At 47.7% G+C, this 27,507-nt stretch overlaps 1 protein-coding gene across 2 annotated transcripts in view; it reads right to left on the bottom strand.

Annotated features, from left to right (window-relative positions):
• Nucleotides 1-23,988, bottom strand: part of LOC140487199 (uncharacterized) — a 71,480-nt gene extending 47,492 nt beyond the window's left edge. Inside the window, exons 1-3 of one of the 2 annotated variants that reach the window (XM_072586848.1) lie at nt 22,559-23,988; nt 17,716-17,820; nt 3,419-3,490 (exon numbers count right to left, since the gene is read on the bottom strand). The gene's annotated coding sequence lies outside the window, so the exon portion shown is untranslated. Of the gene's footprint in view, nt 1-2,714; nt 2,928-3,418; nt 3,491-17,715; nt 17,821-22,558 lie in introns of those variants that run through there. The other variant, XM_072586847.1, reaches the window with a different exon arrangement.
• Between the last annotated feature and the right edge of the window lie 3,519 nt (nt 23,989-27,507).

Raw genomic sequence — 27,507 nt, 5'->3', positions numbered from 1 at the left:
CCTTAGACCGGTTATTAAGAAGGGGAACCCCCCACGCGGAGATTAGGACCCTGAAGTGGGTGTGGAAGAAGGTAACACTGAACTTCAGAGAGGTTAATTGAAATTACATAAAGAAAACGGCCGAGTATTAAAATGGGAAATAAGAATAGCAATTTAGATGTAGAAGGGGACATGAGAGGGACGTCCGAGGACCACATCCCAACGGACAGTCCTTTAGGAAAAATGTTAAGAGATTGGAAGGACAATCCTCGGACACGAGGAAAGGATAAAAAACAAATGATAAAATGTCAAAGAAAAACAGCCTTATAGTCAGGAGGAATCAGATTATGCTTCGTGTCAGAAGGGGTAGTAGCTGAAGGGCTACTGGGGGTGCACTTCGGAACTAACTTATGGCCAGACGCCCAGAAAAATATTCAAAAGCTAGAGGAGTCATTGCGGGAAACTCAAAGTGTCTGTGAGAGATGGTGTCTTTGTGTGTGTGAGAGAGAGAGAGTGAGAGAGAAAGAGAGAGAGAAAAGAGCCGTACAGTTAGTAGAAAGTTTATCCCTGTATGATTCAGACTGAATGCACATTTGTTTGTTAGTGATTGAATGTTCCCTGGAGCTTGAGATCCAGGACTGTTTTGAATCTGATTTCTACTATGGAAATTTTAACATGATTTCTTTTAAGGTTAAGGATTTTGCAAGACTATGAAATAAAATGTTCTTTTTACAGGTCATGGCTGCCTTACTATCAGTTACTAATTAATCTCTTTTATCCTTACATAAAAGTGATTTATGGAGGACAGTTGAAGTTTTAACTTGAATAGACAAATCCTTTTAAGGCAGCTCTGGTTATTTCACGACCTATAGCATTGTAATTGAGCAATGACTGGTCAGGACTACTTGGGAGGACTAGTTTTGGATTTGAATTAGGGGACTGGAACCAGGTGATTGTGGTGGATTTCAGAGTTGGGAACTGTGTGCATTGTGCATTTTGAATATTAAACACTGAATAAATGAATTTATAATAGATAAATATATATTTACAAATAAGATTCCAAAATGTATAGTTAGGAACAGGCTTTCAAGAAAAGCAAGCATCAATTGATGAATTGTATTTGAGATTACAGGGAGCAAGAAAAATTGCAATATTTCTTGAAAAGAATCAAGGTCTAAACAAAACATTGGGTGATGAGGAATGGCCATGAGGTGTCCCTAAAGCTGTTCAGTTGGTTCAATCGGCTCAGCCATTGATCTGGCAACGTAACATGAGGAGCAGAAACAGAAAGCAAAAATAATGATAAGCCACGGTGAATGAGGTAATAAAGAAAAGGACAAAACTAAAAGGAGAAGGAAACCGGAATGGTGGCAGGCAGCATGTTGAAAATAAAGGGAGGAGAAAGGATCGGGGAGGAGATGTGAAGGGGTCTGGGAGACAGGAACAAGGATCAAAGTGGAAATCCCCACAGGCGGGATGTTATTACTGTGGAAAGACAGGTCACTTTAAGAGAGAGTGTCCTGACCTGACAAAGGAAGTAAAGGCAGTGCCATTTATGAGCCTTGATGAAAACTAGGGGTGTCAGGAGTTCCTGCCCCCGGGGACCCACCAGGAACCCTCGATAAATTTAAAGGTGGGACCTTACAAAGAGGACGTAGTTTTCCGAGACGATACGGGGGCAGCAAGGTCACCCTTCAATTTTCAGCCCAAGGGAGTGGGAACCAAAACAAAAGTTAATTGGATTATGGCAACAGTTTTGTGATGAGAGGCAGGAAGAATCAGTTTTGCGTTCATGACGAGATATTGCCATCAAATTGGGGATTTAATTAACTGCAAAAGGTGCTATGGAATCTGTCGAGGTTCTCAAAAATGAATGTGCTTGAGCAAAAATATATAATTAATAATTAATATTTATAATAATTCAAATGCGTTAGCCTGAATCAATATTAATTGGCAGGATTCCTTCATACATTCTCAGTGACCTGTCATTATTGATTCATGGTTAATTCAAAACATGACTGCATGAATTAATTGTTAATTAAAGAATGGAAAGCTACATTACTGACTTTTAAAGATCCAATTTGTGGCTAAATCATGGCAGGACGTACAAAAGAAGTGACAGAAGTTAGAAGGCTGGAGTGAAAAACAGATAGAAGATCTGTTATATGAGGCACAGAAAGTGTGTGTGAGAAGGGAAGAGGAGAAACAAAAACAAAAAGCTAAAATAATGGTTGCAGCAGTTGAAGAAATTACGATAGACAATGTCCAAGGTTAGGACAACAAAGAGAAGCGGTATCATTGATGATTTTTGATGAAGATTAGGGGAGTCAGGGGTTCCCTCCTCCTGAGACCCACCAGGAACCCTTGATAAAGTTAAAGGTGGCACCTGAAGGAGAGGAAACAGTATTTTTAGTGGATACGGGAGCAGCACGATCATCCCTAAGCTTTAGACCTAGCGGTGTTAAATTAACTAACAAAGATCTCAAGGCTTCTGGAGTAAAAGGCAAAGAATTCTTAAATCAGAATGCAGGACAATGGCTCACAGACTCTAGGATCTTGAAATATGAGACAATCTTAATAGAACAGGATGACCTTGTGTTAGTCACAGACAGTTGCTTGAATCCAGCTGCATTTCTGTGGCGGAGAGAGGGGGGTGACCCCGGTCAATCCAGAACATGACTGCCTTGATATTACCGAATATCAGACTAAAGTGCGAATGAACTTAAGAGACGTACCGTTGCATGTGAGAGCTCAGTTGTTTATCGACGGGTCCTCCCGGATGATTGAGGGTAAAAAGCACAATGAATATACTGTAGTAGACAGGATAGAGGGAAGCATTATCGAGGCTGAAAAACTGCCTAACGGCTGGTCAGAGTTCAATGATAAGTTTTTAACGAACTATATAGTGGCACTCAGCTCTTCTTTGTCTATTCTTAGGAATAAAGGCCTGTTGGTACAGACACTGCCACTCGAGTTTACAGTCCATCGAATACAACCGGGTGATTGGGTCCTGATCAAGACCTGGAAAGAGACCAAACTGTACCCGAGCTGGGAGGGACCATTCCTAACCCTCCTAACTAGTGAAACAGCTATTCGGACTGCTGAGGAAGGGTGGAGTCATCACACTCCCGCTAAAGGTCCTGTGAACGCCCCAAAGGCGGAGTGGCACGCTCATCCTACAGACAACCCTCTGAAAGTTAAGAAAGAAAGAATGAACTGAGACAAAAGACTCTTTTAACGTTTGCTGATATATATATATATTGTTATTGATTGTAAGGGCTGTGTGACATCTAAAATGTTAAGACAGGATGGTGGGCAGAGTTGAGAGATGGGTAGATACGTATAGTATTGTAATGTTAGTAGTACTAACTATTCAAGGAAGTGGGAAAAATCACTTCACTACGCTGTGCCAGAATTATACTAAACAAGACGGACTTACCGACTGTTGGGTCTGTGCAGAGGTCCCACACCATAGCGAATCTTGGAATCCCCACCTCAATAATACCGCTCACTAAAAAAAAATATGATGTACAATAATTTGATGTGGGTTCAAATAATACAAAGTGGAGATCTGAAAGGAGCAAATATAACTTTGCGGGATGGTTCCCAAGGCCAGCCCCAAAAAATCAGGGCGCTATTGACAGTCTTAGAATTTCCCCACCGAAAGGAGCAGTGAATACCACCTGTTTCTGTCATCAGAATGATGCTGCACCTTTCCAACTCGGAAAATCATCTTGTGTCCACACCAGTCAGGCCACTGCCACGACCACTCCCCGAATATTAAACGGAACGTGTTGGGGATGCGGTCTGAAGGCCTATCCATTTATTCCCGGGGAAAAATATGTTCGGGTGATCGAATGTGTCACGTTATGAAGTTGACGAATCACTTCCTCAAAACCAGAAAGGTTGGAGTGGCTGCTGTTCCCTTGCTTATATAGTCCCTCACCTCCAAATAGAAAAGCATGAGCCCAACCTGAGAAAGGAGGGAGGGGGGGGATAAGACGTAAGACCCGAGAGGTCTCTGAAGGAGACCGTCTACTGTGGACACTGCTCCCAAACTACGGCACTACAAGGGCAGGGGTGGAAATACAGAAATGGCGGCCGCCCTTGAAAATTTAATTAATGATAACACCGGCACGATGGGGAATCTCAATCCCAAATATCGGCCATAACCACTGAAATGATTGCCACGAGACCGACAGCTTTACAGAATCGAATGGCTTTAGACTATCTTTTGGCCGAAAAAGGGGGAACTTGTGCTCTGATTGGTAAAGAATGCTGCACCTTCATCCCAGACGCCTCTTCCATAGTGGAAGATAACGTGGAAATAGTAAAGAAAAAGATAAACGATATAAGACAAATTGGAGATGAACTCCGAAAAGATGAAGGATGGGGTAACTGGAGATTGACCGAGTGGGGAAAATGGTTCGTGAATTTAGGCATTTATGTGCTACTAATAATTGTAGGTTTACTGATAGGGTTTAATGTGTTAAAGTGGATAATAACTAAGCTGGTAATGTCTTTGGGAGGACAACAACCAATAATGGTCATGACAATAGCACAAGCGCAAGAAAGAGAGAGTAACAGATTACTCCTAGAGTTTAAAAAAAGACTAACTTAGAAGGACAGAAATGACTAGATTGGGAATCTCGACATCACAGGGTGAAAAGAGGGCAGAAAGTAAGATTGCAGAAACAACAAATGGTTAAAGAAAAGAAATGGGGGAATCGTGAGAAATGGGGTAAAGTGTTGTTTTTGCAGATATAGAAAAAGCATACAGAAAAGGGGTACAGCAAGAGAACTATTCACCCTGCTGGTTAAAGAAGAGTATCTTTACTTTTCAGTGTATAATTGTGGTTAAGTAAACACCAACTTTGGTGTGTAATTACTATAGCAAAAAGTCCTTCTTAAAAAATTGTGCTTTTAGCAAAAAAGCTGAGATAACCAAAATGATTGAGCGATACAAAACAATACAAGTTAATGAAATGTCCGAGGGATAGAATGTACCAGCAGAATTGATACAAAATGTTAAACCAGATCTTGACAAAATAGTGTTGAGTTCAGCACTTACAGAGAGGAAGGTTGCCAACTTGGGGAAGGGGGAAGTAATAAGGGTGGAGCGCAGCTGGGCAGTGGTCTGGTACAGTGAGAGAGATTGGGTCATTAGGAGTCTAGAGAGATCAGCTCACTCAGCTCAAAGGGTATAACTGTACACTAACCTGATTCTAATTTGCTCATTTGCTTCTGCATTTGAAGCCCTTACTTGCAAGTTCGTAATAAATTGTCTTGTTTCCAGTTGTGGTGGTCTCCTCTAAATTTTATTAAGTTTGTTTCTAACAATTGGGACGCAGACAGAATTCACACCTATTGTCTCTACTTATAAATAGGGCAATGTCTCTTTGAAATGTAGATTCATTTAGATATAACTGCGCCACTTTACATATGAAGATATCCCTTTGAATGTGCTCACATCCCTTTGAAATTTAATCTTGTCCATTTAAACCTCTTTATTTGCAGAAATACCCGTTAAAATGTCCACGTCCCTTTAAAATGCAGATTTCCCCCTTTAGATATGACGCCGTTCCGTTCGATGTCGGAATATCTGTTTAAATTGAGCCGTGAGCTTTCCCAATGTAGACAGGGCTCCTCGAAACGTGGCAGTGTCCCCGCCCCCCGCAGCTGCAGAGTGAGACAGGAGAGTTTGTTTTTGTGAATGAACAGTTGTAGCGCGAGGTGGCTGTGACTTGGTGACGGTGAGGCTCCCCCGGCCCCGCCCATCCCCCCCCCGGCCCCGCCCATCCCTCCCCGGCCCCGCCCATCACCACGTGCAGACGTCACGCGGGGGTGAAGGCGGTTGGGAGGAGAAGTCGCTCGAGCGAGGAAGCGGCGGGAGGGCGGCCGTTAGGAAAATCCCTGTTTAATCCTCGGGCTGTTTACCCCCCTCACTGTCTGTTTAATCCTCGGGCTGTTTACCCCCCTCACTGTCTGTTTAATCCTCGGGCTGTTTACCCCCCTCACTGTCTGTTTAATCCTCGGGCTGTTTACCCCCCTCACTGTCTGTTTACCCCCCTCACTGTCTGTTTAATCCTCGGGCTGTTTACCCCCCTCACTGTCTGTTTAATCCTTGGGCTGTTTACCCCCCTCACTGTCTGTTTAATCCTCGGGCTGTTTACCCCCCTCACTGTCTGTTTACCCCCCTCACTGTCTGTTTAATCCTCGGGCTGTTTTCCCCCCTCACTGTCTGTTTAATCCTCGGGCTGTTTACCCCCCTCACTGTCTGTTTAATCCTCGGGCTGTTTACCCCCCTCACTGTCTGTTTAATCCTCGGGCTGTTTACCCCCCTCACTGTCTGTTTAATCCTTGGGCTGTTTACCCCCCTCACTGTCTGTTTAATCCTCGGGCTGTTTACCCCCCTCACTGTCTGTTTAATCCTCGGGCTGTTTACCCCCCTCACTGTCTGTTTAATCCTCGGGCTGTTTACCCCCCTCACTGTCTGTTTACCCCCCTCACTGTCTGTTTAATCCTCGGGCTGTTTTCCCCCCTCACTGTCTGTTTAATCCTCGGGCTGTTTACCCCCCTCACTGTCTGTTTAATCCTCGGGCTGTTTACCCCCCTCACTGTCTGTTTAATCCTCGGGCTGTTTACCCCCCTCACTGTCTGTTTAATCCTTGGGCTGTTTACCCCCCTCACTGTCTGTTTAATCCTCGGGCTGTTTACCCCCCTCACTGTCTGTTTAATCCTTGGGCTGTTTACCCCCCTCACTGTTACTTGTGTAATTGCTGAGGGTAGTGTGTAAATCCTAGTGAAGGAGATTATACACTAGCATGTATATGTTCCTCAGTCATTGAAGGGGCAGGACCTGTTGAGAATGGTTAGTAAATGTGGTGCACTAAGCCTTGTTAATATGGATATAGTTTATTATTTGGAAAAGTAGACTTTATTATTTAGAGTCACCGATGTACAGCACGGAGCCAGACCCATTCGGTCCAACCTGTCCATGCCAACCAGATATCCTAAATTAATCTAGTCCCATTTGCCAGCACTTGGCTCCTATCCCTCTAATCCCTTCCTGTTCATATATCCATTCAGATGTGTTTTAAATGCTGTAATTATACCGGCCTCCACTACTTCCTCTGGCAGTTCATTCCATACATGCACCACCCTCTGTATGGAAAAGTTGCCCCTTCGGTACCTTTTCAATATCTTTCTGCTCTCACCCTAAACCTGTGCTCTCTAGTTGTGAACCTCACCCCTACACTGACAAAAAGACATTTTAAAAAAGAGTGAGCAGCCAGACAAAATGCAAAAGCTATAAAACGTTGAGCCACTTGGGGAAAAAAGAACTGTGGCTCTACCCTTTGTTTCTCCCATTGGCATTTGAACACTTAATATGTCAATAACACCAGCATCGCCACAGAGCATATTGTGTCTGCTCCTCGGTGTGAACAACAGCGCACCTGCTCGCTGGTGTCACCAACACATTGTCCATGCTCCTCGCTGTCGGCAGAAAAGGCGACATCGCTTATCTCTGTTCCTAAAGTTCTTCCCTTTATTCTTAAAGCTGTGTCCTCTGGTCCTAGTCTCTCCTACCAATGGAAACATCTTCCCAATGTCATTGCACTGTGGGGATGAAGCCCTACCCTGTCCGGTAATTTCTGCTGGTGGGTGAGACTAGGCCTCAAGGTTAGAGGGAGTAGCTTTCAGACAGAGATGAGGAACTGCTTTTCCCAGAGGGTCGTGAATCTTTGGAATAGTCTAGATTAGAGTGGTGCTGGAAAAGCACAGCAGGTCAGGCAGCATCCGGAGAGCAGGAAGATCGATGTTTCAGGCAATAGCCCTTCATCAAGATCTATGGAATACTCTGGCCAAGGAAGCAATAGAGGCAGCTTCATTAAGTATATTCAAGACACAGTTGGGTGGGTTTTTGCCTGGTAGTGGAATTAAGGGGTTCCTTGTGACAGTGCAGGGAGGAGGAGATGAGTCTATGGATAGATGAGCCATGATCTTAATGATTGCGGAGCAGGCTCACTTGTAGCAACCGGAGTGAATCCAGGGAGGGAGCAGACTTTGCGACCTCAGGTATGTGCCTTGGTGCCCTGGGTGAGGTTAGACAGAAGGACAGGTGGTTGGTACTGTTTTCCGTAGCTTGCCAGAGTCTGAGGAGTGACCTTATATGCTTTTATATCATCATAAGGGACATGGATAGGGTAAATAGACAAGGTATTTTTGTTTGGATGGGGCAGTCAGAACTAGAGGATAATAGGTTTAGGATCGAGAGTTTGGTGCTGCAGCAAATCAGGCAGTATCCAAGGAGCAGGGAAGTTGACGTTTCGGGGAAACTCCCTTCATCAGGGAAGTGTGTGTATGTGAGTTAGTGTATAAGACTGCGCGTGGGAGTGTGTGTATTTGCACATGTGCCTGCTTGATAAAGTGAGATTGTGATGTCTGACAACTGGCACAGAAGGATGCTGATGCCCCTCTGAACATCCACGCATCATTCCTGATGAAACTTCGACTGTCCTACTGCTCGGATGCTGCTTGACCTACTGTGCTTTTCATTGCCAGACTTTCCGACTCTGATCTCCAGTTCTCACTTTCTCCACATCCCAATACATCACCATTTAAACAATATACCTTTCTGCTTTTTTTCCACAGTAAAGGGTATAACTTCATATTATGGTACTGCACTTGCCACGTGTTTGCCAATTGTGGTCTTCTCTACATCGGGGAGACAGAGTGTAAACTTGGGAAATGGTTTGTTGAGCATTACGGCCGGGTCTGCAGCAACCGACCGGACCTCCCAGTCACCATCCATTTTAATTTCCCTTCCCACGCCCTTTCTGACATGACCATCTTAGGTCTTCTCCATTACCACAATGAAGCAAACCGTAAATTGGAGGAACACCACCTCATCTTCCACCTGGGCAGCCTACAGCTCAGAGGACTCGACATTGAGTTCTCCAATTTAAAATAACCTCCCTTCCCATCCCCCAACTCCTCCCCATCCCTTCCACTCCTCCCTGCCAACTTGATTCCTTCCTCCCATTGATCAACTAGGTCCTACCCTCTACCTGTCTTCACCTATCCCCACTTCACTATCCTCCCGCCCCCCCCAAGCACCCCCTTGTTCTGCAGCTCCCCCTACACCCACGCCCCATCCTGAAGGGGTACACCAGAAACGTCAACTTCTCCACCTCCTAATGCTGCCTGGCTTGCTGTAATCTCCCAGCCTCCTGCCTGTTTATTTTGCCAATTGAAACACAGACCTGGACCAATTTTTCCAGAGCCTGACACCTGCCTGGATTCACTCCCTATCCTTTCAGTTGCTACAAGTCAATAATTTCGAATTCCTGCAGTGTGGAAAGCCGCCTTTCGGCCTAACTAGTCCACACCAACTCTCTAAAGAGTAAACCATTCAGACCCATTCCCCTATCCTATTACTCTACATTTACCCCGGAGTAATGCACCTAACATACGCATCCCTGATTGCAATGGACAATTCACCTAACCTGGATTAGTGGTGCTGGAAGAGCACAGCAGTTCAGGCAGCATCCAACGAGCAGTGAAATCGACGTTTCGGGCAAAAGCCCTTCATCAGGAATAAAGGCAGTGAGCCTGAAGTGTGGAGAGATAAGCTAGAGGAGGGTGGGGGTGGGGAGAGAGTAGCACAGATTACAATGGGTGAGTGGGGGAGGAGATGAAGGTGATAGGTCAAGGAGGAGAGGGTGGAGTGGAGAGGTGGAAAAGGAGATAGGCAGGTCGGACAAGTCCGGACAAGTCAAGGAGACAGTTACTGAGCTGGAAGTTTGAAACTAGGATGAGGTGGGGGAAGGGGAAATGAGGAAGCTGTTGAAGTCCACATTGATGCCCTGGGGTTGAAGTGTTCCGAAGCGGAAGATGAGACGTTCTTCCTCCAGGCGTCTGGTGGTGAGGGAGCGGCGGTGAAGGAGGCCCAGGACCTCCATGTCCTCGGCAGAGTGGGAGGGGGAGTTGAAATGTTGGGCCACGGGGTGGTTTGGTTGATTGGTGCGTGTGTCTCGGAGATGTTCCCTAAAGCGCTCTGCTAGGAGGCGCCCAGTCTCCCCAATGTAGCACAACATGGTTGAAGAGCTTCAGAGCAGAGGAAATGTCCTGGGAGCCTGTCAGAATTGGGAACAGGAGTCGGCCATTTGGTCTTTTAAGCCTGCACCAGCAGTGCTTGGGAGCCTCCTGTGAAGCGCTTCTGTGATGTTTCCTCCGGCATTTATAGTGGCCTGTCTCTGCCGCTTCCGGTTGTCAGTTCCAGCTGTCCACTGTAGTGGCCGGTATATTGGGTCCAGGTCGATGTGGCCACACACGCAGAAGACAAGCAACATGAATTCGACTGGGACAACAGTACCATTATAGGGCAAGCCAAACAGAGAACAGCCAGGGAATTCCTAGAGGCATGGCACTCATCCACAGACTCTATCAACAAACACATCGACCTGGACCCAATATACCAGCTGCTACAGCGGACAGCTCGAACTGACAACCGGAAGCGGCAGAGACTGGCCACTATAAATGCCGGAGGAAACAGCACAGAAGCGCTTCACAGGAGGCTCCCGAGCACTGAGGATGTCACCTAGACAGGGGACGAAACGTTTGCGAGACAAATTCCCAGCTCGGCGAACAGAACCACAACAATGAGCACCCGAGCTACAAATCTTCTCCCAAACTTTGAACACCTGCACCAGCATTGAACAGATCACAAATGGATATGGATCTCCCTACATCAAGCAGAGGCTGGGACTTTATTCACTGGAGCATTGGACGTTAGAAGGTGACCTTAGACAGGTTTAAAAGATCATGAGGTGAATGGAAGGTGTCATTTCAAGATTAGGCAGCAAACGTTTAAGGTGAGAGTAGAACGATTTTAAAGACTTGAGGAGCTCCTTTCTTTTAAAAAAAAGGAGTGGTTTGTGTGTGGAATGAAGTCTAGAGGAAGTGGTAGGTGCAGGTACATTAATGTTTAAAAGATGTTTGGATAAGTACATGAAAAGGAAAGGTTCGGAGGGATAGGACCAAACACAGGCAGATGGGATTAGTTTAATTTGTGAATATAGTCAGCATGGACTAGTTGGACTGAAGGGTCTGTTTCTATGCTGTATGACTGTCACTGTTCTGTACTGGTCTTAAAACAACTTTCTGGGATTTCCATGTTAATGATAGCTGCAACCCAGTCTAAAAGCTGAAAGACTTGACAATCCAGGTTTGTTCAATATATCATTTCAAGGGCAGGACACTATAATGTTTTTCTATAAATTGTGTCTATGGTCTTATTCTCCATAACCACCTGATGAAGGATCAGCGCTCTGAAAGCAAGTGCTTCCAAATAAACCTGTTGAACACTCACCCGGTGTTGTGATTTTTAACTTTGTCCAGGTTAGGATGGATTGACCGTGCCCAGGGATGTGCAGGTTAGGTGCAATAATCAGGGGGTAAATGATGAGCAATTGGGGTAGGTCTGTTACCCTTCAGAGGGTCGGTGTGGATTTGTGGGGCCGGGTGGCCTGCTTCCACACTCTGAAGGGAAGAGATTGGCACAAACTCTTTTTTTTTGCTTCCCAAAATCAGACCTGCTCACCTCTCAGCAGTATCCCAATGTTGTGGAAGATATTAACTTTCAGGTGGAATTATCCAAAGTTCAGAGAGATGTCAGTCTTGATGTTTTTGCTTTTCAGCCCCTGTAAGATCCTGAATCAGCACCTTCAGGGGAATTAGTTAGAGCGGAGTGAGAACAGAGGGGAAGGGAGAGTGGGATGGTGCTTTCAATTTTGTGGAATAACAAAAGGAAAGGATATTCCACAGACAGTAGAATTCCTTGTTCAGAATTTCTACCCTGCACTGACAGTGATGACATTTTGTAATCTCTTTTTACATTTGAGGATCTGAAGACGGAAGTTTCAAAATCAACAGATGAAGGGCTTATGCCTGAAACGTTGACTCTCCTGCTCCTCGGATGCTGCCTGACCTGCTGTGCTTTTCCAGTGCCACACTTTTCGACTCTGACTTTCCAGTGTCTGCAGTCCTCACTTTGACGTCAATGTCTGACAGTCACTCAATCCATCGGGACCACAAAGATTTTCAACTATGATTCTGTGAGAAGGAGCAAAGCTTTTTGATTCCTGTTTGAGTACATTTTCAGCATCAGTGGGACTGGATGAGAGACCCTATCATTGCAGTGCACTGAGTGAGGAGCATGTAACAGCTATACGGTCTGGAAAGGGGAATTCACGGTGGAGAGAGGCTCCACATGCATTTGTGTGGGCTGAAGCTTCAGCCATGGAGAAACCATGAAAGTGTGGTGACTGCGGGAAAGGCTTCCGTTTCCCATCTGCCCTGGAGACTCATTGGTGCAGTCACACTGGGGAGAGTCCGTTCCCCTGCCCTGACTGCGGGAAGAGCTTCAGCGATTCCTCCAACCTCCAGACCCACCAGCGGATCCACACCGGGGAGAGGCCTTTTCAACTGCCCCAAGTGCAGGAAGGCCTTTACCCAGGCCGCCTCCTTGCTGACCCACCAGCGGGATCACGTGGTATTGCAGGGGGATTGAAAGAACGACGGCCGAGTGCCTTTATTAACTGGACTATCAACCCAGTTCCAGTGGCTCCCAAGTTCGATTCCCACTGTGACAGATGATGGAATTGGAATTTGGTCAAAAATCTGGAGTTCAGAATCTGACGTGAAACCATTGTTGGTGGGGTGGGGGTGGAAGAAAACCCCCATCTGATTCACTCAGTTCTTTTTTTTTTAGGGAAGACTTGAGCGGTTATTAGAGCAAGTCGTCCCAGCTGCATCCTTTACCCGGTCTGGCCGACACGTGACTCCAGCCCCACAGCAGTCAGGTTGACTCTATGCTGCTCATCCAACTTTCTTATATACAGGTTGAAATTGCTGAGTGAGGCAATACTTCCTCCAGGTTAAGGCTGTACCAAGGATGCAATTACTCAGTGGTGACCAATAATGAAGAAAGTGAGGGGTTGCACTTTGACCTTGAGCTGTTTTTAAAAAATTGCTACTTTTTCTACACCTTTCTGCTGGGAGATTCTGAAGCTGTAACAAAGTTGGGTCACAATAAAGATTACCTGAACTTCACGCTGAGCTCAGACTCTCAATGAGAGCTTTAAACTGCAACAGGTTTTTGTTTTAAGACTGCTCATTTCTTACAGGCGAAAGTGAGAACTGCTGATACTGGAGATCAGAGTCAAGATTAGAGTGGTGCTGGCAACGCACAGAAGGTCAGGCAGCGGCCGAGGAGCAGGAAAATCGACATTTCGGGTAAACGCTCTTCCTCAGATGCTGCCTGACCTGCTGTGCTCATTTCTGACAGTCTCCTGTACTATGTTTCCAATGTTGTGTATCGATTGCAGCAGTGAATGAGTAGCCAGTAGTGTTAGAAATTGTAAAGTTTTCAGGAGTGCAATGTCATCAGCATTGTCGTTTCCTGGCAGCACTGAGAAGGGTGGGCTTGGTTCATTGGAAATGATGTGGAGGTGCCCGTGTTGGACTGGGGTGGATAAAGTTCAAACTCAACACCAGGTTATCGTCCAACTGGCTTATTTGGAAGCACGAGCTTCTTCATGGGGTGTTTGTGGTACAGGATCATAAGACACAGCCACCTGATGAAGGAGCAGTACTCCAAAAGCTAGTGCTTACAAATGAGCCTGTTGGAGTATCAGCTGGTGTGGTGTGAATTTTAACTTCATACACCACAGTCCAACACCGGCATCTCCAAATCAGGTACATAGTTCTTTGAAAGTTGCATCATTGGGAGATAGGGTGGTGAAAGAGGCCAGTCAGGAGCCCTGGAGGACTGGAAGGTGACTGGTCCTCCTGCCAATCAGAGCCTTCCTATTGTCTGAATGCAGACGTTGGAACATGAGCTTCGGAAGCTGCTGCTGCTCTGTCTCTGAATGAAGATTGAGTTTGCTCCAGACTGCAACCTCTTTACTCTGTCAACCATCTGTGAGTAGGGTACCCTCTTCCCAACTCCTTTTCCATGTTTTTCATTCTGGCCTTCAATTTACGACTTGCAGCAACCGAAAGGAAAGGGAATGAATTCAAGGAGTGGACAGAATCAGGAAAAGTTTGTTTATAAACAGAGCGGTTCATGTGTGGAGTGAATGTAAAGAGGAAGTGGTGGATGCACATTCAGATGCAACGTTTAAAAGACATTTGGATAAGTATATGAAGAGGCACGGTGCACAGGGATATGGGCCAAGCACTGGCACGTGGCCCTAGTTTAGTTTGAGAACATAGTCAGCATGGACTAGTTGGACTGAAGGGTCCGTTTCTGTGCTGTCTAACAGTAACTGTTCTGTTGTGGTCTTAAAACCATTTTCTTGCCTTCCACTTTCAACGTGGATACTGTACCTGCATCCAACACATAAACCATTCAAAAGAAAAACCCACCTCCCGCGCACAAAAAAATCCACACTTTATTGTTCAAAAATCCGAGGAACTCAGCCTTAAATATATTCAATGACCCCCCTAACTGCAGGAAGACATCCCCACTTCTAATCTCAGTTCAACCTGCTAATATACCACTTACCTTGCTGAACCTGTCTGACAACTGGCATTGACTGATGTAAAAGGATGCTGCTAATCAAAGCACTGATCACAGGGTGGACTGGTGTCAGCTCGGGTTTCAGGCCCTGATTTCTCTGTCCTCTGTTGATCCTCCTATTCCCACAGACTAAGATGTCGGTCTGTTCTCAGCACGGCTGGATTTCTGCTAAAGCGTTGACCTCCCTCCCCCTCCCCCCTCTCCTTTATAACTTCGGGAACAATAAAATATTCAATCCAGACCCAACCCACAATCTCCCAGCCTGTCAACCATCCTGATAAAAGGTGCAGTCACAGCAGGGAATCAAATAAGAAAAATGAAACAATCATAAATAGGCGCACGTGCTTAATGTTTGTTCATGAGGAAGTAAACCAGGAATCTCTTAGGAATCTTACAGTGCCCTACTTGAGGAATTCTGTCACCCTTGCATCTATTAGTACCCAGCTATGAATTACAACAACATTTACACCATCAGAAATAAAGCATCTGTTATCAAATAGACATAGAGATATACAGCACGGGCATAGACTTTTTTCTGTCTCATACACACACAAGATAAATCATCCATGGGGGTGAGTTTGTATTTGCAGCATGATGTTTAGGGTGTAGGTTTGCTCGCTGAGCTGTAGGTTTGATATCCAGACGTTTTGTTACCTGGCTAGGTAACATCATCAGTGGCAACCTCCAAGTGAAGCAAAGCTGTTGTCTCCTGCTTTCTATTTATATGTTTGTCCTGGATAGGGTTCCTGGGGTTTGTGGTGATGTCATTTCCTGTTCATTTTCTGAGGGGTTGATAGATGGCATCTAGATCTATGTGTTTGTTTCTGGCGTTGTGGTTGGAGTGCCAGGCCTCTAGGAATTCTCTGGCATGTCTTTGCTTAGCTTGCCCCAGTCGAAATTGTGGGGTTATTTTCATCCGTACGTAGGGCTACGAGGGATAGAGGGTCGGGTCTTTTTGTGGCTAGCTGGTGTTAGTGTATCCTGGTGGCTAACTTTCTTCCTGTTTGTCTGACGTAGTGTTTGTGGCAGTCCTTGCAAACCCCCCCCGGAACCCCACCCAGGAGAAAGATATAAATAGAAAGTAGGAGACAACAGCTTCACTTCACTTGGAGGTCACCACTGATGATGTTACCTTGCCAGGTAATGAAATGTCTGGATATCAAACCTACAGCTCAGCGAGCAAACCTGCACCCTAAACATTCTACTTTGCTGAAAGACTGCACAATCTGCAGGCAGTCAATACATGTAATATATTGTAAATTCCACTTTGAAAATAGATAATGGGCCCACTACGTTTTGGATGTGAGCATAAGTGGTATAGTAAGTAAGTTTGCAGATGACACCAAAATCGGAGGTGTAGTGGACAGCGAAGGAGGTTACCTCAGATTACAATGGGATCTTGATCAGATGGGCCAATGGGCTGAGAAGTGGGAAATGGAGTTTAATTTAGGTAAATGAGAGGTGCTGCACTTTGGGAAAGCAAATCCTAGCAGGACTTATACATTTAATGGTAAAGTCTTAGGGAGTGTTGCTGAACAAAGGGACCTTGGAGTGCAAGTTCATAGCTCCTTGAAAGTGGAATTGCAGGTTGACAGGATAGTGAAGATGGTGTTTTGTATGCTTTCCTTTATTGGTCAGAATATTGAGTACAGGAGTTGGGAGGTCATGTTACTCCTGTACAGTTGGAATATTGTGTGCAATTCTGGTTCCCTTCCTATCAGAAAGATGTTGTGAAACTTAAGGGTTCAGAAAAGATTTACAAGGATGTTGCCAAGGCTGGAGGATTTGAGCTATAGGGAGAGACAGAACAGGCTGGGGCTGTTTTCCCTGGAGCGTCAGAGGCTGGGGGGGTGACCTTCTATAGGATTATAAAATCATGAGGGGCATATATAGGATAGAGAGACAAAGTCTTTTCCCTGGGATGGGGGAGTCCAGAACTAGAGGGCATAGGTTTACGGTGAGAGGGGAAAGATACGAAAGAGACCTAAGAGGCAACCTTTTCATTTAGAAGGTGGTACGTGTATGGAATGAGCTGCCAGAGGAAGTGGTGGAGGCTGGTACAATTACAACATTTAAAAGGCAACTGGAGGGATATGGGCCCCCTGCTGGAAGGTGGGACAAGATTGGGTTGGGATATCGTGCACAGGGATGTGCAGGTTAGGTGCATTAGTCAGGGGTAAATGTTGAGCAATAGGGGTAGGGGAATTGTGTGGGTGGGTTACCCTTCGGAGGATCAGTGTGTAGTCTTTGGGCCGAGTGGCCTGCTCCCACACTGTGGGGAGTATCTGAAGGGGAAGGGATTTTTGTAAACTGTGCAAGGTAACGCAGGCGTAGTGCGGGGACCTGCTGTTGGCCTTGCCCCGCCCCTTGCTCCTCCCCCTGTTGTTGAGCTGTCTAAAAAACAACTACTCTTTCTCTGCCTTTTTGCTGGGGGGATCTGAAGCTGTAACAATGTTGGGATGCAATAAAGGTTACCTGAACATTCTGCCAGACTCAGGCTCTCATTAAAGCTCCAAGTTTTTGTTTTAAAGCTGCTCATTTCTTGCAGCCTCCTGCACTAAGTTTCCAATGTCCTGTATCAGAGCAGTGAATAAGTAGCTGGTTTCGTTAATGTGTCCATCCCAGAACTATTATTAAGTCATATTCTCGAGATCATTTAAGGTTTTTTTTTTGAAACTGGTGACAGCTCAGCCCAGACAATGCAGGAAAGGTGTGTCAGTTTCCCAATCTTAAATCGGACTGGTTCTATTTCCAAACTAGGAATTTATAAGATATTACATGGATTGACTACCTGTGTGTTGTGTGCTTTTTGTGCAAAATTGAATATATCTGCAAATATAATTCTGCAAATGCACCCCATCGTTATGTGTGTGTGTGTGAGAGAGAGAATGTGTGCACATGCTTTGTAAAGGGAGTGTGATGGAGGAGAAGCCTGTGAGAGGGTGTTGGGGGTGTGTGTGTACATCTGAGAAAGAACGTGTGTATGAGAGAGGTATAGATAAGTGAGGGGTTGCATTTTCCTAAAATAAGGAAGGGCAGGGCTTGTACAGAGGGATATGGTGGGGGTGGGGGTGGGTTCAGGTACATACTTCATTGAAAGTTGCATCACTGGTTGGAAGGGTGGTTCAGAAGGCATTCAGCACACTTACCTTATTTGTTCACACCATTGAATAAAGGAGTTGGGACATCATTTAGAAGTTGTCCAGGATGTTGGTGAAGCCACTTGTAGAGTACTGAGAACGCTTCTGGTGGCCCTGTAACAGGAAGAATACTATTATAGAGGGTTCAGTAAAGACTTACCAGGATGTTGCCAGGACTGGAGGGTTTAAGTTATAAGGAGAGGCTGAGACTCTCTTCACTGGAGCACAGGAGGTTGAGGGGTGACCTCATTGAGATTAATATAATCATGAGGGTTCGAGGTAACATGAACATCAAAAATAGCGAGGAGCCTGCACGGTTATGTCAAGTGTGCCTTACTGAAGTCCATATAGATCACATTACTGCTCTACCTTCCTCAAAAAACTCAATCAAGTTTGTGAGACATGATTTCCCACACACACAACCATGTTGACTATCCCTAATTAGTCTTTGCCTTTTCAAATACATGTACGTCCTCTCCCTCAGGATTCCCTCCAACAATGTGCCCACCACTGATGTCAGGCTCATTGGTCTATAGTTCCCTGGCTTGTCCTTACCACCCTTCTTAAACAGTGGCACCACGTTCGCCACCTCCTGATACTGCCTGGCTTGCTCTTCCATCTCCTGTCTGTCTATTTTGCCAATTGAGACACAGGCCTGGTTGGCATGGACAGGTTGGACCGAATGGGTCTGTTTCCATCTCTATGACTCTAAATAATAAAGTCTACTTTTCCAAATAATAAACTCTATCCATGTTAACAAGGCTTAGTGCACCACATTTACTAACCATTCTCAACAGGTCCTGCCCCTTCAATAACTGAGGAACATATACATGCTGGTGTATAATCTCCTTCACTAGGATTTACACACTACCCTCAGCAATTACACAAGTAACAGTGAGGGGGGTAAACAGCCCGAGGATTAAACAGACAGTGAGGGGGGTAAACAGCCCAAGGATTAAACAGACAGTGAGGGGGGTAAACAGCCCGAGGATTAAACAGACAGTGAGGGGGGTAAACAGCCCGAGGATTAAACAGACAGTGAGGGGGGTAAACAGCCCGAGGATTAAACAGACAGTGAGGGGGGTAAACAGCCCGAGGATTAAACAGACAGTGAGGGGGGTAAACAGCCCGAGGATTAAACAGACAGTGAGGGGGGTAAACAGCCCAAGGATTAAACAGACAGTGAGGGGGGTAAACAGCCCGAGGATTAAACAGGGATTTTCCTAACGGCCGCCCTCCCGCCGCTTCCTCGCTCGAGCGACTTCTCCTCCCAACCGCCTTCACCCCCGCGTGACGTCTGCACGTGGGGGGATGGGCGGGGCCGGGGGAGGGATGGGCGGGGCCGGGGAGGGATGGGCGGGGCCGGGGGAGGGGTTGGGTATGGGTGGGATACTGTTCAGAGGGCCAGAGTGAAATAGATGGGCTGAATGGCCTGCTTCCACCTTGTCGGAATTCGATGACCCTCCCCACAAAGGAGCATTTTATCTGCATCTATCCTGTCAAGCCCCTTTCAGAAATCTACTGGTTTCGATAAAGATATACAGCACAGAAACAGACACTTCGGTCCAATTTGTCCATGTTGACCAGGATTCCCAAACTAAACCAGTCCCACTTGCCTGCATTTGGCCCATATCCCTCTAAACCTTTCTACTCATGTATCCATCTGAATGCTGTTTCAATGTTGTCACTGTACCTGCATCTACCACATCCTCAGCAAGTTCATTCCACATGCAAATCACCCTCTTTCAAAATATTGCCCCTCCGGTTTCTTTTAAATCTCTCTCCTTTTATTTAAATAAAAATGCCCCCCCTAGTTTTGAGTTCCCCAGCGCTGGATTGTTCCATGTTCTAAACTTAGTGCAGGAGGCTGAAAGAAATGAGCAGCTTTAAAACAAAAACCTCTCGGAGCTGAAAGCTTTCAATGAGAGTCTGAGCCCGGTGTTAAGTTCAGGTAACCTTTATTGCAAACCAACTTTGTTACAGCTTCAGATCCCCCCAGCAAAAAGGCAGAGAAAAAGCAGTTGCTTTTTGAACCCCACACCTCCCCTCCTCCTCACCCCCCCCACCCTGTCTTTACTATTGGGTAAAAACAATGACTGCAGATGCTGGAAACCAGATTCGGGATTAGTGGTGCTGGAAGAGCACAGCAGTTCAGGCAGCATCCAAGTAGCTTCGAAATCGACGTTTCGGGCAAAAGCCCTTCATCAGGAATAAAGGCAGAGAGCCTGAAGCGTGGAGAGACCAGTGAGAGGAGGGTGGGGGAGTGGAGAAAGTAGCATAGAGTACAATATGCGAGTGGGGGAGGGGATGAAGGTGATAGGTCAAGGCGGAGGGTGGAGTGGATAGGTGGAAAAGAAAATAGAAAGTTAGGACAAGTCAGGGGGACAGTGCTGAGCTGGAAGTTTGGAACTAGGGTGAGGTGGGGGAAGAGAAAATGAGGAAACTGTTGAAGTCCACATTGATGTCCTGGGGTTGAAGTGTTCCGAAGCGGAAGATGAGGCGTTCTTCCTCCAGGCGTCTGGTGGTGAGGGAGCGGCGGTTGAAATGTTGGGCCATAGGGCGGTGTGGTTGATTGGTGCGGGTGTCCCGGAGATGTTCCCTAAAGCGCTCTGGTAGGAGGCACCCAGTCTTCCTAATGGGTTTTGGGGGGGTGGACCTAACCAAGTAGATACGGAAGGCGGAAAAGGGGTGGGGAGGGAAATATATCCATGCTGGTGTGGTCTTTTTGGAGGTGGCGGAAATGTCGGCAGACGATTTGGTTTATGCGAAGGTTGGTAGGGTGGAAGGTGAGCACCAGGGGCGTTCTGTCCTTGTTACGGTTGGAGGGGTGGGGTCTGAGGGCAGGAGTGCGGGATGTGGACGAGATGCCTTGGAGGGCACCTTTAACCACGTGGGAAGGGAAATTGCAGTCTCTACAGAAGGGGGGCATCTGGTGTGTTCTGTGGTGGATCTGGTCCTCCTGGGAGCAGATCCGGCGGGAGCGGAGGAATTGGGAATACGGGATGGCATTTTTGCAAGAGGTAGTGTGGGAAGAGGTGTAATCCAGGTAGCTGTGGGAGTCGGTGGGTTTGTAGAAAATGTCGGTGTCAAGTCGGTCATCATTAATGGAGATGGAGAGGTCGAGGAAGGGGAGGGAGGTGTCAGAGATGGTCCAGTTAACTTTAAGGTCATGGTGGAATGTGTTGGTGAAGTTGCTGAATTGCTCAACCTCCTCGTGGGAGCACGAGGTGGCGCCAATGCAGTCATCAATGTAGCGGAAGAGGAGGTGGGGAGTGGTGCCGGTGTAATTACAGAAGATCAACTGTTCTACGGAGCCAACAAAGACACAAACATAGCTGGGGCCCATACGTGTGCCCATGGGCTACCCCTTTGGTCTGGAGGAAGTGGGAGGATTCGAAGGAGAAATTGTTAAGGGTGAGGACCAGTTCAGCCAAATGAATGAGAGTGTCGGTGGAAGGGTACTGTTGGGGACGTCTGGAGAGGAAAAAACGGAGGGCTTGGAGGCCCTGGACATTGCGGATGGAGGTGTAGAGGGATTGGATATCCATGGTGAAGATAAGGCGTTGGGGGCCGGGGAAACGGAAGTCTTGGAGGAGGTGGAGGGCGTGGGTGGTGTCTCGAACAGATGTGGGGAGTTCCTGGACTCGGGGGATAGGACAGTGTATAGGTAGGTAGAGATGAGTTCAGTGGGGCAGGAGCATGCTGAGACAATGGGTCAGCCAGGGTGGCCAGGCTTGTGGATCTTGGGAAGGAGGTAGAACCGGGCAGTGCGGGGTTCCCGGACTATGAGGTTGGAAGCTGTGGGTGGGAGATCTCCTGAGGTGATGAGGTTCTGTATGGTCTGGGAGATGATGGGTTGGTGATGGGGGTTGGGTCATGGTCGAGGGGGCAGTAGGAAGAGGTGTCTTCGAGTTGGCGTTTGGCTTCAGCGGCGTAGAGGTCAGTGCGCCAGACTCCCACTGCGCCCCCTTTATCCGCTGGCTTGATGGTGAGGTTGGGATTGGAGCAGAGGGATTGGAGGGCTGCGCGTTGTGAGGGTGAGAGGTTGGAGTGGGGGAGGGGGGGTAGACAGGTTGAGGCGGTTAATGTCCCGGCGGCAGTTGGAAGTGAAGAGGTCGAGGGCAGGTAATACGCCAGCGCGGGGTGTCCAGGTGGATGCAGTGTATTGGAGGTGGGCGGGAGTCCAGATTGTGAAAGTAAGCTCGGAGGCGGAGGAAGTGTTCGACATCACGGCGTGTATTAAATTCATTGATGTGTGGACGGAGGGGGATGAAGATGAGTCCTTTGCTGAGGACTAATCGTTCGTCCTCAGTGAGGGGGAGGTCTGGGGGGATGGTGAAAACGCGGCAGGGCTGGGATCTGGTGTGGGTGTGGAGCTGGGAGTGGGGGCGGAGCCGGTAACTGGAGTGGGTGTGATGGGGGGAGGGGGAATGGGGGGTGGAGTCATGAGCAGGGGTGGTGTTCCCCTCAGGGTTCTGTAGGCCAGGAATGGTGACGGTGGGATCTGTGGGGGGCATGTCAGCAGAATGCAGGTGAGTGGCGTTGGTGGGGGCGGAAGTGGGGGTGACCACAGCAGTAGAGGTGGCGGAAGTCACTGAGCGTGTGACATCAGCGATGATGTGAGGGGCAGAAATGACGTCACATGTGACGCACAAGGAATTGTGAGGGGCGGAAGTGGCTGTGGGAGTAGCCATGATGGGGGCGGAAGTGACATCAATCAGCGTGGGGGCGGCAGCTGCACCAGCCGCATGGCTAATGGCGTCCGAGCAATTTCAGAGGCCGGGGGAATCTTCTGGAATGTTTGAGGAGCGCTGGTTATGGAGGTGGGTGGATAAAAGTTTGTTATACTTACAGTTTTTGATGTTTAAGATGGAGTTGAAATACTGTTTGTTGAGAGTATGAATTCTCCTGAGGATGTAGTACAGAGTGGGTCCTTTGCAATTCTGAGAGAGTGTGGCCCTCAGCTGAGGCAGGGCTGACTGGAGAGAGGTTAGGTGACGGCGCATTGCTGCAAGCGTGGAGCGGAAGATCCTGAAGGAGAACCGTTGCTGGTGTTTTTGAATCTGTAGTCTGTACTGTTTGTCCTGTTCGGATCCGAACTCTGCTGGTTTAAAGGTGGTCCAGAGTCTGTGTAGGATGAGTTGGTTACGGAGGCAGGCACTGAGGAAGCGAATGGGGCTGTGGTAGCGAGTCTGTTTCAGGATATGGTTGAAGAGCCTCAGGGCAGAGGAAATGACCTGGGAGTTGCAGTGGGAGAGGGACTCCCTGAGATTCTTGTAGACAGAGGAGGAAAACTTCTTCAAGGCAGGCATCCTTGCAAGAGGATTCACAGTAGGGTTAAAATCAACAAGGTAAAAACAAGGACTGCAGATGCTGGAGACCAGATTCTAGAATCATACAACTCCACGTTGTAGTCCAACAGGCTTCTTTGGAAGCAGTAACTTTTGGAGTGCTGCCTCATCATCAGGTGGTTGTGGAGGATAAGATCCTGAGACACAATTTAGAGCAAAACATTCCAGCGTCCTGCCACTGAAATGGTATATTCAACAAACCTGGATTGTTAAGTCTTCCACCTTTTCAAATAGGTTGCAGGTCTCATTACAATGTGAATCCCAGAATCGAGATAACAAGGTTTGATAGCAAAAGCTCACATCTCAGCTCAGACAATGCATTAAAGGTGTGAGGTCAGAGTCTGCCTGCATCCCAATCTTGAGTCAGACTGGTTCTGTTTCCAAAGTCAAAGTTACAAGCTGTTACATGTATTGACTGCCTGCACACACCACACCTCCCCTGTCCCACACCCCCCCTCACTGTCTTCACTATTGGCCAGCACCAAGTTGTCCCTTTGTAATTGGATCCTTGGTACATCCGTAACCCGGAGGAAGTATTGCATCACTCAGCAATTTTAACCTGTACCCCGTCTCCAAGTAAGTGGCTCCCTGCTCATTTGCCAGGAAGGGGCAGTGTAGAGTCAACCAGACTGCTGTGGGTCTGGAGTCAGGTGAAGACCAGACCGGGTAAAGGATGCAGCTGGAACGACTGAGTGAATCCTTTCCCACAATGGCGGTTCCCTTCCCTAACAAGGGAGAGGGGGAAATCAGATGGGGGCTTTCTCCCCCACCAGAGTCCCCCTCCCTGAAACGGTCTCATCGTTAGATTCCGAACTCCACATTTCTGACCGAATACCGATTCTGACATCTGTCGTGGTGGGATTTGAACCCAGGAGTCCCCGGAAACAGGTCGACAGTCCAACTGATATTGGCACTCGGCCGTCACTCCTTCAATTCCCCTGTGATGGCACGTGAACTCGCTGGTGCTTCTGCAGGTGGGAGGAGTATGTGAAGGCCTTCCCGCACTGAGAGCAGGTGAAGGGCCTCTCCCCCGTGTGGATCCGTTGGTGGACCAGCAGGGAGGAATAGCTGGTGAACCCCTTCCCGCACTGAGAGCAGGTAACTGGCTTCTCCCCGGTGTGGACCCACTGGTGGGTCAGCAGGGAGGAGACCTGGGTAAAGCCCTTCCCACACTCGGGGCAGCTGAAGGGTCTCTCCCCCGTGTGGATACGCTGGTGGTTCCGCAGGTTGGAGGAGCAGGTGAAGCCCTTCCCGCACAGAGAGCAGGTGAACGGCCTTTCCCCCGTGTGGACCCGCTGGTGGGTCAGCAGGTTGGAGGAAGTGCTGAAGGCCTTCCCGCACTTGGGGCAGCTGAAGGGTCTCTCTCCCGTGTGGACACGCTGGTGGGTCAGCAGGTGGGAGGTATACCTGAAGCCGTTCCCGCACTGAGAGCAGGTGAATGGCCTCTCTCCCGTGTGGATCCGCTGGTGAGTCAGCAGGTGGGAGGATGTGCCAAAGCCCTTCCCGCACTCGGGACAGCGGAAGGGCTTCTCCCCCGTGTGGATCCGCTGGTGGGCCTGCAGGTTAGAGGAATGTCTGAAGGCCTTTCTGCAGACAGGGCAGAGGAATGGCTTCTCCCCGGTGTGACTGCGCCGATGAGTCTCCAAGGCAGACGGGAAACGGAAGCCTTTCCCACAGTCACCACACTTCCACGGTTTCTCCACAGGGCCTGATTCCTCAGGTTTCTCCATGGCCACAGCTTCAGCTGCACACAAACACGTGTAGAGCCCCTCCCTGCCGTGAAGTCCCCTTCCCAGGCCGTATAACTGTTTCAGGCTCCACACACAGTGCGCTGTAACAGTGGGGTCTCTCGTCCAGTCCCACTGATGCTGAAAACGTCCTCAAAGAGGAACCAAAAAGCGTTGATCCCTCTCACAGAAATCACAGTCAAAAACCGTTGTGGTCCCGATGGATTCAGAGACTGTCAGACATTGACATCAAAGTGAGGACTGCAGACACTGGAGAGTCAGTCAAAAAATGTGGCGCTGGAAAAGCACAGCAGGTCAGGCAGCATCCGAGGAACAGGAGAGTCAATGTTTCGGGAATAAGCCCTTCATCTGTTGATTTTGAAACTTCAAGTCGTCAGATTTTCATATACTCTGCAAAAAGAGATTACAAACGTCATCACTATCAGTGCAGGGTAGAAATTCAGAACAAGCAATTCTACTTTCTGTGGAATATTCTTTTGTTGTTCCACAATATTGAAAGTACCATCCCACTCTCCCTTCCCCTCTGTTCTCACTCCACTCTAACTAATTCCCCTGAAGGTGCTGATTCAGGATCTTACAGGGGCAGAAAAAGCAAAAACATCAAGACTGACATCTCTCTGAATTTTGGATACCTCCACCTGAAAGTTAATATCTTTCACAACACTGGGATACTGCTGAGTGTGAGCAGGTCTGATTTTGGGAAGCAATAAAAAAGTGTCAATTCAGGGTGAACCTGCAATGCAGCTTCTTGAGGAAGGACCAGACACAAAATGGTTAATGACCCCGGGAAGGTGGGAGCAAAATGAGACATCAAGCCATTAACACCGACACACTTCAGTCAAACCCTTCTGCTCCCAGTCAGGGCAAAACATGCTCTGAAAATCCAGCCTTCACAACCACACTTCTGCTTTCACTGAAGACAATTAGAGTCACACAGCACGGAAACAGACCCTTTGGTCCAACCTGCCCAGATATCCTAAATTAATCTAGTCACGTTTGCCATCACTTGGCCCCTATATGAGCCGGGAGCTGACAGCTGGGACTAAATTGGGTTGGCTCTCTTGTCAGCAAGGACGGAGTTGGACCGAAGGGTCTGTTTCTGTGCTGTACATCTCTATGACTCCAGTCACATTTGCCATCACTTGGCCCTGACCCATCATATTCATATGTCCATCCAGGACATGTCATCGTACCAGCACCCCCACCACTTCCTCTGGCAGCTCACTCCATCGCTCAAGCGACTCCATGTTGAAAGCGTCTGGTCTGGTGCACCAGATGACACCAGGATAATCTCAGATCATTTTCAGATCGCATTGATATTCAGTCAGTGACTTTCCCGATCAGGATGTTGTACGTGATCAAACAGGTCAGTGGGTAGGCGATCCCCCACCTCTTAGTTCAAGTATCTCTACGAGAACTCCCTTGCTGGAGGGTCCCTTGGAGACACTTCACCTGGACTTCATTGAGTTGGAGAAATGAGTTGAGTTGCTATAAATATGTTTTGCTTATTGTTGATGTCTTTTCAAAGTGGATTGAAGTCTCCCCTCCTCCTAACACTACTGCTGAGAGTGCGGTGAAGGTTTTGTTTAAGGAAATAATTCCCCCCTTCAGTATACCTGCGTGCATTAGCTCAGACAATGGACCACACTTTGCATGTAATATTAACGGAGAACTCTGTTCCCAGCTTTGTATTTGTTGGCAACTGCACGGTGCTTATCATCCTCAGGCAGCCGGCCTTGTTGAATTTTTTAACCAGACGCAAGACTAAACTTGCCAAATTAATGGCCGAGTCTGGCCTCTCCTGGTTATGCTAATCCCTGTGGCCTTATTCCAGATGTGATCCATGTCTGCGGGCAAGACACGACTGTCTCCAGCTGAGAGTCTCTCTGGTCACCCCCTCCGTACCCCTTGGAACGATTCGGCTCCCTTCTCAGTCCACGTCCACCACATGACCGAAGCAATGATTGGTTATGTTCTTGCTCTAACTAGTGTTATGCGTGTCTTTCACTCCCAGGAGCGTACGACCTACAGCGATGTTCCCTCCCTTTCAGCCTCGTTACGGGGAGAGCCCGGTTCGTTGGTGCTCGTCAAGAACTGGACTGGCAAAGGTCTCCACCCTCGTTGGGATGGCCCCTTCCAGGTTTTACTTCCCACCCCTACGGCGGTCACAGTCGCTGGGCGCTCAGCTTGGGTCCAACTGCACCATTGTAAATTGATTGACTGCACCAATCAAAAGGGGGAAAGATGAGGAGAGAATTCTGGAATCCCAACAAAAGGAGTGGACCCTGTCCAGTTGGGTTTTTGAATCCTGCTGTTGTTCTAATGTTAATCTTATTACAGATACTTGAACTAAGAGGAGGGACATGTGGGGGATCACTTATCTCCTCACCTTTCTGATCACGTACAACATCCTAATGGGGAAAGCCACTAAGTATGGATGGGACCGGGAATGATCAGAGGTTATCACCACCCATACTGAGGAGATGTCGTCCAGTGCACCGGACCAGACCCCTTTGACGTGTGGAACGTGATGAAGATTGATTGTTGTAATGGACTCTTCCATCAGAAAGACCAGATGGTCCATCTGGACAGTAGAAATCAGGGGGAGTTACCATGTCTTTACCGAACCTGTCTTTTTGATTTTATCTGCAGACGCAAGCCGAGTGAGGATAAAAATGATCAACCCCGTCACTATGGTAAAT

The sequence above is a fragment of the Chiloscyllium punctatum genome, chromosome 16, assembly GCF_047496795.1.
Source record: "Chiloscyllium punctatum isolate Juve2018m chromosome 16, sChiPun1.3, whole genome shotgun sequence".
Lineage (NCBI taxonomy): Eukaryota > Metazoa > Chordata > Chondrichthyes > Orectolobiformes > Hemiscylliidae > Chiloscyllium > Chiloscyllium punctatum.
This window is presented reverse-complemented; position numbering and strand designations above follow the sequence as displayed.